Source organism: Phascolarctos cinereus, unplaced genomic scaffold (genome assembly GCF_003287225.1).
Source record: "Phascolarctos cinereus isolate Bilbo 61053 unplaced genomic scaffold, phaCin_HiC Scaffold_5;HRSCAF=322, whole genome shotgun sequence".
NCBI classification, from domain to species: Eukaryota; Metazoa; Chordata; class Mammalia; order Diprotodontia; family Phascolarctidae; genus Phascolarctos; species Phascolarctos cinereus.
The window spans coordinates 114,100,344-114,111,498 of NW_027555958.1; positions in this window are offsets into that span (position 1 = coordinate 114,100,344).

An 11,155-nucleotide genomic window follows, 5' to 3' on the forward strand; every position below is an offset into this window, starting at 1 on the left:
GATATTTCACATTGTCTTCTATTTTTTTCATTCTTTTGGATTTGTTTTATAGTGTCTCGATTTCTCATTAACTCACTAGCTTCCAATTGCTCCATTCTGATTTTTAAGGAAGTATTTTCTTCAGTAATGTTTTAGACTTCCTTTTCCATTTGTCCAATTTTGCTTTTTAAGGCATTTTTCTCCTCATTGGCTTTTTGGACCTCTTTTGCCATTTGGGTTAGGCTATTTTTTAAGGTGTTATTTTCTTCAGTATTTTTTTGGGTCTCCTTCAGCAAGCTTTTGACTTGTTTTTCATGGTTTTCTTGCATCACTCTCATTTCTCTCCCCAGTTTTTCATCTGCTTCCCTTACTTGCTTCTCAAAATCCCTTTTGGGCTCTTCCAAGGCCTGGGACTGATTTATATTTTTCTTCGATGCTTTGGATGTAAGAGTTTTAACTTTGTTGTCTTTTTCTGGTTGTATGTTTTCATATTCTTTGTCACCAATGTAAAATAATATAGTTTGACTCTTTTTGCGAGGTTTGCTCATGATCCGAGCCAATTACTTGAGTTTTAAACTCTTTGTTAAGGTAAGAGTCTGCTTCCAGTGTGGAGAATGTACTGTCCAAGCTTCAGGGATTTGTACAGCTTTTTGCAGAGATATTTGTAGGCACTTGTAAATTTTCAGTTCTTGCAAGGTGGTATGATAAGGGGCGAGTTGTCTACTCCATTCCTGGTCTATGAGTGACCACAAGCAGTCTTTTCTGTCTTGGAACTGTGAAGAAGGTTTCCTCTCCACAGACTCTACAAGCTCCACCATGCCAGTGTTCCTCCTTGCTCTAGGACCACCACCCAGAACTGTGACCCAGATCCAAGAATGGGCAAAACAAGAGAGTATTGCCTCAGCACTGGCAAAGAGATCCCAGCAATACCCCCTCTGATAAGCCACCTGATTCCCCCTCAGTCTGTGGGCTGGAAGCTCAGGATGCAGCCACTGCCCTAGCACCTGTGCTCTGTGCTCGGAGCTCTGTTCTCTGGAACTGGCTCTGAGACCTAGCTCCTCTCTCACCATAGAAACAGACTTTTCCCACTGACCTTCTAAGTTGTCTTTGGCATTCCTGGTTGAAAACTCTGGAATCTGCCACAGCTGCCTGCAATTCAGTCCTCTGAGGCCTGCTCCAGGTTTGCTGTGGCCTGTGTACCCATGCCATGCTGCACTCCTCTACCAGCCATGCACGATATACCTTTCTGATCAATCATTCAGGCTGTCTTGGGCTGGAAATTTGCTTCACTTTGTCTTTTTGTGGGTTCTGCTGCTTTAGAATTTGTTTAGAGCCGTTTTTTTTTTACTGGTATTTGAAGGGTTTGGGGGAGAGCTCAAGCATGTCACTGCTTTCACTCCACCATCTTGCCTCACCCCCTCCAGAATCTATAGTAACTTTAAATGGAATTTTTCTTTCTATTTCTTGCTGTTGGGCTTTGCTGGTAATATATTGAAATGCTGATGATTTATGTGAGATTATTTTATAGCCTACAACTTTGCTAAAGATTTTTTTTATTATTTCTAGTAGTTTTTTACTTGATTCTTTAGGATTCTGTAAGTATATCATCATATCATCTGCAAAGAGTGATAGCTTTGTTTCTTCTTTGCCTATTCTAATACCTTCAATTTTTTTTCTTTTCTTATTGCTAAAGCTAACATTTACAGTATGATATTGAATAACAGTGGTGACAGTGGACATCCTTGTTTCACCCCCGATCTTATTGGAAATGCTTCCAGCTTGTCCCCATTACATATGATATTTGCTGAAGGTTTTAGGTGGTTGCTATCTATTGTTTTAAGGAAGACTCCATTTATTCCTATGCTTTCTAGTGTTTTTAATATGAATGGGGGTTGTATTTTGTCAAAAGCTTTTTCTGCATCTATTGAGATGATCATGTGGTTTCTCTTAGTTTTGTTGTTGATATGATCAATTATGCTGACTGTTTTCCTAATATTAAACCAGCCCTGCATTCCTGATATAAATCTTACCTGATCATAGTGTATTATTCTTGTGATAAGTTGCTGTAATCTATTTACCAATATTTTATTTAAAATTTTTAAATCTATATTCATTAGGGAAATTGGTCTATAGTTTTCTTTCTCTGTTTTGACTCTTCCCAGTTTAGGTATCAGCACTATATTTGGATCATAAAAAGAATTTGGTAAGATTCCTTCTTTACCTATTTTCCTAAATAGACTATTTAGGAATATACTATATAGACTATAGTATTGAAATTAATTGTTCTTTAAATGCTTTATAGAATTCACTTGAAAATCCATCTGACCCTGGAGGTTTTTTTTATTCCTAGGGAGTTCATCAATGGCTTGTTTAATTTCTTTTTCTGAAATGGAGTTATTTAAGTATTTTACTTCTTCTTTTAATCTGGGCAATTTATATTTTTGTTAATATTTATCGATTTCACTAATATTGTCAAATTTATTGGAATACAGTTGGGCAAAACAGATCCTAATTATTGTTTTAATTTCCTCTTCCTTGGTGGTAGCTTCACCCTTTTCATTTTTTATACAAGTAATTTGGTTTTTTTTTCTTTCTTTTTTTTTAATTAAATCAACCAAAGGTTTATCTATTTTATTGGGTTTTTTTTTCATAAAACCATGCCTTAGTTTTGTTTATTAGTTCAATAGTTTTCTTAATTTCAATTGTATTATTTTTCCTTTGGTTTTCAATATTTCTAATTTGGTATTTAATTGAGGATTTTTAGTTTGTTCTTTTTCTATTTTTTTAGTTGTATGCCCAATTCATTGATCTCCTCTTTTGATATTTTATTTATGTAAGCAATTAGAGATATGAAACTTCCCCTAAGAATGCTTTTGCTGCATCTCATAAGTTTTGGTATTTTGTCTCATTATTGTCATTCTCTTGAATGAAGTTATTTTTTCTATGATTTGTTGTTTAACCCAATCATTTTTTAGGATTAGATTATTTACTTTCCAACTATTTTTCAGTCCATCTTTCCATGGCCCTTTATTATCTATAATTTTTATTGCATCATGATCTGAACAGGATACATTTAATATTTCTGCCTTTCTGCACTGGACTGTGAGGTTTTTATTCCCTAGTACATGGTCAATTTTTGGGTATGTACCATGTACTGACAAGAAAAATGTGTATTCCTTTCTATCTGCATTCAATTTTCTCCAGAGGTCTATCATACCTAAGTTTTGTAATATTGTATTCACCTCCTTAGCTTCTTTCTTGTTTATTTTGTGGTTAGATTTATCTAGTTCAGAGAGGGGGAGGTTGAGGTTCCCTGCTAGTATAGTTTTGCTGTCTATTTCTTCCTGTAACTCCCTGTAATTCTATAAGAATTCGGATGCTATACCGTTTAGTACATATATGTTTATTAACAATATTACTTCATTGTCTATGGTGCCTTTTAGCAGGATTTAGTTTCCTTCCTTATCTCTTTTGATAAGATCTATTTTTGTTTTTGCTTTGTCTGAGATCAAAATTGCTACCCCTGCTTTTTCTTAACTTCAGCTGAAGCATAATATATTGTGCTCCAGCCTTTTACTTTTACCCTGTGTGTGTCACTCTTTTTTAAATGTGTTCCCTGTAAACATCATATTGTAGGATTATTGTTTCTAATTCATTCTGATATTTGCTTTCATTTTATGGGAGAGTTCATCCCATTCATATTCACACTTATGATTACTATCTGCATCTTTCTCTCCATTCTCTTTCCCCCCGTTTATGCTTTTCTTTCTTCTTTCTCCTTTTCCCTCCTCACTAGAGTTTTTCTCTTGACCACCACCTCCTTCAGTCCCTCCTCCCTTCTATTAGCCCCTTCCCTTTTATTCCCCTTTATCCTTACTACTTCTATCCCTTTTCCCTTTTCTTTCCCCTTTTCCCTGCTACTGCCTATAAGGCAAGTTAACTGATTATATTATTCCCTTCTTGAGCCAAATCTGATGAGAGTAAGGTTCAGACAATGCTCATCTCCCTCCCTTCTTTCCTCTGCTGGGCTTTGTTTACTGAAAGAACCACCTAGACACGTCTTGATGAGTTACTTTGATGAAAATATCAAGTGCGTATAAAATGAATTTGAAGATGACATGAACCTGGGAAGGGAAGTACATTTTATTGCTGATGAAGCTTTTGTTTTGAAAGCTTATTCCAGGTTTTTATAATACCAGGTTCCTGTAGATGGTGAATAGATAGAAAATCCAAGAAATATAATGGCATTCAAGGTAAAACAGGTGTTTTGATCATATAAAATGGTTCAGCGGTCATATAAGGAAGAAACATTTGCAGTGTAAGAGATTTAATAAAGCTGTAGTGGTGGACTTCACTGGCACTGCAATAACTTATCCTGGGTAAATGTCACCTGTGTTGAGGGCAAATCTCGTGCCTGAGATGGAGAAGAGCTCTATTTGTATAAGTTTTACAGTCAAAAGAAGTTTGAGAACCACGTGGGGTAATACCATCCTGATCTGTTGTTATAAATATGTACAAATAGGTCCTTTTCCTTGTTTTGGATCTCTTTGGGATACAGACCTAGTAATGGTATTGTTGGATGAAAGGGTATGCATCATTTTATCGCCCTTTAGGTGTAGCACCAAATTATTCTTCAGAGTGATTGGATCATTTTACAATTCCACCAACAGTATATTAGTGTACATATTTTCCCACATCCCCTGTAGCATTTTCATGTCTGACACTTTTTAGTTGATAACTCAGTTGTTTTAATTAGCATTTCTCAAATCTATGTTGATTTAGAGCATTCAGTTTTAATTTCTTCTTCTGAAAACTGTCTGTTCATATACCTTGACCAATTATCAATTGAGGAATGGCTTTTATTTTTATAAATTTGACTCAGTTCCCCATAGATTTCAGAAATGAAGCATTTACCCAAGAAACCTGCAATAAATGTTTTTGATATTACTTCATTGTTTTTGGTACTATTTAGCAAAATGAAGTTTCCTTAATTATTTCTTTTAATTAGATCTATCTTTGCTTTTGCTTTGTCTGAGATTATGCTACTACTGCCTGTTTTATTTCAGCTGAATCAATACATGTTGCTCTACCCTTTATTTTAACTCTATATATGTATCCTTCTCTTTCAGGTATTTCTCTTTTAAACCACATGTTGTTGGATTCTGGTTTTTAAAGCATTCTGCTATCCACTTCCATTTTATGGGCGAGTTCATCCCATTCACATTTGTACTTACAATAACTAAGTGTATATTTACTCCTATTCTCTCTCTCTCTCTCTCTCTCTCTCTCTCTCTCTCTCTCTCTCTCTCTCTCTCTCTCTCTTCTTTCTCTCTCTTCTTCTTCTTCTTCTTCTTCTTGTTCTTCTTCTTGTTCTTCTTCTTGTTCTTCTTCTTGTTCTTCTCTTCTTCTTCTTCTTCTCTTCTTCTTCTTCTTCTTCTTCTTCTTCTTCTTCTTCTTCTTCTTCTTCTTTCCCTCCTCAAAATTCTGCAACATTTCTGACCATAGCTTCCATCCATCTTCCCTCTTTTTTGTAAAACACCTTTCTCTTATGCCCTTTCCCACCTACTTCCCTGTTGAGTAAAATACACTATTATACCCATCGGAGTGTACACACACACACACACACACACACACACACACACACTTTTTTTCTACTCTTTCTGAACCAATTTAGATGAGAATGAGGTTCAAGTATTGTCTACCACCCCTTCCTATTTTCCCCTGCACTATAATAGCTCTTCCTTGTATGCATGTTTTATGTGAATTAATTTTCCATGTTCTTCTTTTCCTTTCCCCTTTCCCCTAGTAATCCATCTTTATCAACCCTTTATGTTTTAGATCATTTGAACATAATTGATTCATGCACTCTATCAGTGCAAACTCCTTCTAACTGTTCCAATAGTGATACAATTTTTAGGAGATTATGTATATATACATATATAATCTTTTCACATAGGAATATAAATACTTTAACTTTATTGAGTCACTTATGACTTCTACTTCATGTTTACCTTTTAATGCTTCTCCTGGGTCTTATATTTGAATATCAAATTTTCAATTCAACTCTGGTCTTTTCAAGAATGTTGAAAGCAAGAATACTTGATAATCCTCTATTTCATTAATTTTTTTTAAACTTGAATGATTATACTCAGTTTTCCTGGGTAGACAATTCTAAGTTGCAATCCTTGCTCATCTGCCTTCCAGAATATAGTATTCTAAGTCCTCTTCAACATGGAAGGCTGTAAATCTTTAGTTATCCTCATTGTGGATCCATGATATTTGATTTTGTTTCCCCCTGGCTGATTGAAGCATATCCTCATTGCCTGTGAGCTCTGAAATTTGGCTATACTATTCCTAGTATTTTTCATTTTGAGGTCAGTTTCAGGAGATCATTGATGGATTCTCTAATTTTCTATGTTACCCTTTGAATCTAATTTATCAGGGCAATTTTCTTTATATTTTATTTAAATATGGTGTCTAGGGGGTGGAGCCAAGATGGTGGATTAAAATAAGGGACTTACTTTAGCTCTCCCTCAAACCCCTCCAAATACCTGTAAAAATGGCTCTAAACAAATTATAGAGCAGCAGAACCCACCAAAAGATAAATTGAATCACATTTCCAGCCCAAGACAACCTGGATGGTTGATTGGAAAGGTCTGTTGCACTGGGCTGGAAGAGGAGCACAGCAGTTCAGTGTGGGCCACACAAACAAAGACAAGGCCTCAGTGAACCTGGAGCATGACTCAAGGGATGGAATCAAGGGAAGCTGTGGTGGTTTCCAGACTTCTCAACCCACAAATGCCAAAGATAGTTTAGAAGGTTAGTAGGAAAGATCTATGACTACTATAAGAGTGGAGCTTGGTCCAGCCCAAGTCCCAGCACAGCCCTGGGGCAGCGGCTACTTCTGGAGTTCTCTGCCCACAGATGGCGGGGTGATTGAGTGGCTGATCAGACAGGGATTGCAGGGAATTCTTTTCTGGTGCTGAGGCAGAATTATCTTGCTTTGCCCTTGCTTGGATCTGGCTTGCAGATCTGAGTGGCAGTACTGGGGTGAGGAGGAGTCCTGGCATGGTAGAATTTTGGTAGTAGTGGAGAGGGAATCCTCCTCACAGTTTCAAGCCAGAAGAGTGCTTGTGTTCTCTCATAGACCAGAGCACAGGTCTAGAAAGAAGTAAGCGCCTCACCTTTCATCATACCACCTTGGAAGAACTGAAAATTTACAGGTCCATAGAAGTATCTCAGAAAACAGCTGCACAAAATCCCTGAAGCTTGGGAAAGTATATTCTCCACACTGGGAGCAGACCCCTACCTTAACAAAGAGTTTATAACTCAAGTAATTGGCTGGTATCATGAGCAAACAGTGAAAAAAAAAGTCAGACCATAAAATCTTTCTTTGGTAACAAAGAAGATCAAAACATACAACCAGAAGAACACAACAAAGTCAAAGCTCCTACATCCAAAGCCTCCAAGAAAAATATGAAGAAGTCCCAGGCCATTGAAGAGGTCAAAAATGTTTTGAGAAGTAAGTAAGAGAAGCAGAGGAAAAACTGGGAAGAGAAACAAGAGTAATGAAAAGAAATCATGAAAAAGAAGTCAACAGCTTTCTAAAGGAGACTCAAAAAATACTGAAGAAAATAACACCTTAAAAAATAGACTAATCCAAATGGTAAAAGAAGTCCAAAAAAGCCAATAAGGGGAAGAGTGCTTTCAAAAACGGAAGTGACCAAATGGAAACAGAAGTCTAAAAGCTCACTGAAAAACATACTTCCTTAAAAATTGGAATGGAGTAAATGTAAGCTAATGACAATGAGAAATCAAGAAATTGTAAAACAAAACCAAAAGAATGAAAAAATAGAAGACAATATGATATATCTCATTGGAAAAACAACTGACCTGGAAAATAGATCCAAGAGAGATCATTTAAAAATGATTGGACACTCTGAAAGCCATGATAAAAAAAAAAGCCTAGATATCATCTTTCAAGAAATTATCAAGGATAACTGCCCTGATATTCTAGAACCAGAGGGAAAAATAGAAACTGAAAGAATCCACCAATCACCTCCTGAAAGAGATCCCCAAAGGAAAACTTCTAGGAATGTTGTAGCCAAATTCCAGTGTTCTCAGGTCAAGGAGAAAATATTGCAAGCAACCAGAAAGAAACAATTCAAGTATTGTGGAAACAGAATCAGGATGACACAAGATTTAGAAGCTTCTACATAAAGGGCTTGGAATATGATATTCTGGAGGTCAATGGAGATAGGATTACAATCCAGAATCACTTACCCAGCGAAACTGAGTATAATACCTCAGAGGAAAAACCTGGATATTAAATAAAATAGAAGACTTTCAAGCATTCTTGATGAAAAGACCAGAGCTGAATAGAAAATGTGTCTTTCAAATACCAGACTCAAGAGAAACATGAAAAGGTAAAAGGAAAGAGAAGTCTTAAGGGACTTATTAAAGTTAAACTGTTTACATTCCTACATGGAAAGATGATATTTGTAACTCTTGAGACCTTTGTCAGTATTAGTGTAATTGGAGGGGAAAAATATATATGTGTAGATAGATAGGTAGATGGATGGATAGATAGATAGACAGATAGACAGAGAGATAGATAGATAGATAGATAGATAGATAGATAGATAGATAGATAGATAGATAGATGGAGGCTATGGGGTTAGTTGAAAATGAAAGGGTTATATCTAAAAAAATAAAATTAAAGGATGAGAGAGGATGATACTAGGAAAAGGAGAAAGGGAGAGGTAGAATGGGGTAAATTATATCACATAAAACAGACAAGAAAAAGCTTTTACAGTGGGGAAGGTGAGAGGGAATGAGTGAATCTTATTCTCATCAGATTTGCCTTAAGGAGGGAATAACATACACACTCAATTGGGTATGGAAATCTATCTTACCCTATATAAAAATAGAGGGGAAGGGGATAAGACAAGGGGGGGATGATAGAAGGAAGGGAAAATTGAGGGAGGGGGTAATCGGAAGCAAACACTTCTGAGGAGGGAGAGGGCCAAAAGAAAGAGTGGAATAAACAGAGGGTGGGATAGGATGAAGGGAAATATGGTTAGTTTTTCACAGCATAACTACTATGGAAGTGTTTTGCATGACTACAACATGTATAACCTTTATTGAGTTGCTTGCCTTCTCTATGAGGGTGGGTGGCGAAGGAGGAAAGAAATAAATTTGGAACCCAAAGTTTTAAAAACACATGTTAAAAATTGTTTTCACATGCAACTGGGAAATAAGATATACAGGCAATGGGGTATAGACATCTATCCTGCCCTATAGAAAAATAGAATACGAAAGGGAAAAGGCGGAGAGTGATAGAAGGGAGGGCAGGTTAGGGAAAGGGGTATTCAGAATGCATGCCTTCTTGGGGTGGTGGGATGGATGAGATAGGGAGAAAATTTGGAAATCAAAATATTGTGGAAATGAATGTTGAAAACTAAAATTAAATTAATAAATAAAACAAAAATTAAAAACATAAAAATATGATGTCTAGAATCTTTAAAAAAAAATCATGGCTTTAAGGTAGTTCATTAATTCTTATGTTATGTCTCCTTAATCTATATTCCAGGCAAGTGTTTATTTTTAAAATTTTATTAATTTATTTTGATTTATCAACAATCACTTCCATATGCTTTTGAGTTGAAAATTTTTCTCCCTTCCTCCCACCCCCCCAAGGCGCACAATCTGATATAGGCTTTACATTTACATACCATTAAACATATTTTCACATTAGTGAAGTTGTAAGTAAAAATTAAAACCAATAGGAGGAACCATCAGAAAGATGAAACAAAACTCAACAGAAGGTAAAAATAAGTGATAGCGATTCGACTTCCATAGTTCTTTCTTTGGATGTCAGCATTTTCCATCCAGGCCTCTGGAGATGTCTTAGATCCTTGTAATGCTGAGAAGGGTTCAGTTAAACAATCTTAGTCATTGCATAATGTGGCTGTTATTGTGTACAAAGTCCTCTTGGTTGTGTTCACTTCACTCAGCATCAGATCATATAAGTCTTTCCAGGTTTTTCTTAAGTCAGACTGTTCATCATTTCTTATAGCACAATAGTATTCCATTACATTCATATACCACAACTTGCTCAGCCATTCCCCAATTGATGGGCATCCTCTCAATTTCCAATTCTTTGCCACCACAAAAAGAGCTGCTATGAATATTTTTGTACATGTGGGTCCTTTTCCCATTTGTTTGATCTCTTTGGGATATAGCCCTAGAAGTGCTATTGCTGGATCAAAGGGTATGCACATTTTTGTAGCCCTTTGGGCATAGTTCCAAATTGTTCTCCAAAATGGTTGGATCATTTCACAACTCCACCAACAATGTATTAGTGTTCCAATTTTCCCACATCTTCTCCAACATTTATCATTTTCCTGTTTTGTCATGTTGGCCAATCTGATAGGTGTGATGTGGTACCTCAGAGTTGTTTTGATTTGCATTTCTCTAATCAATGATTTAGAGCATTTTTTCATATGACTATAGATGGCTTTAATTTCTTCATCTGAGAACTGTCTGTTCATATCCTTTGACCATTTATCAATTGGGGAATGGCTTGTGTTCTTATAAATTTGTCTTAATTCTCTATATATTTTAGAAATGAGGCCTTTATCAGAGAGACTGGTTGTAAAAATTCTTTCCCAATTTTCTACCTTCCTTCTAATCTTAGTTGCATTGGCTTTGTTTGTGCAAAAACTTTTCAATTTAATGTAATCAAAATTATCCATTTTGCTTTTCATAATGTTCTCTATCTCCTGTTTGGTCATGAATTCTTCTGTTCTCCATAGATCTGATAGGTAAACTATTCCTTGTTCTCCCAGTTTACTTATGGAATCAGCCTTTATATCTAAGTCATGAACCCATTTTGACTTTGTTTTGGTATACAGTGTGAGATTTGGGTTTATGCCTGGTTTCTGCCATACTCTTTTCCAGTTTTCCCACCAGTTTTTTTCAGAGTGGGTTCTTATCCCAGAAGCTGGGGTCTTTGGGTTTATCAAATAGATTACTATAGTCATTGACTACTGTGTCTTGCATATTTAACCTATTCCACTGATCCACCTCCCTATTTCTTAGCCAGTACCAAGCAGTTTTGATGATTGCTGCTTTATAATACAATTTAAGATCTGGAATTGCTAGGCCACCTTCC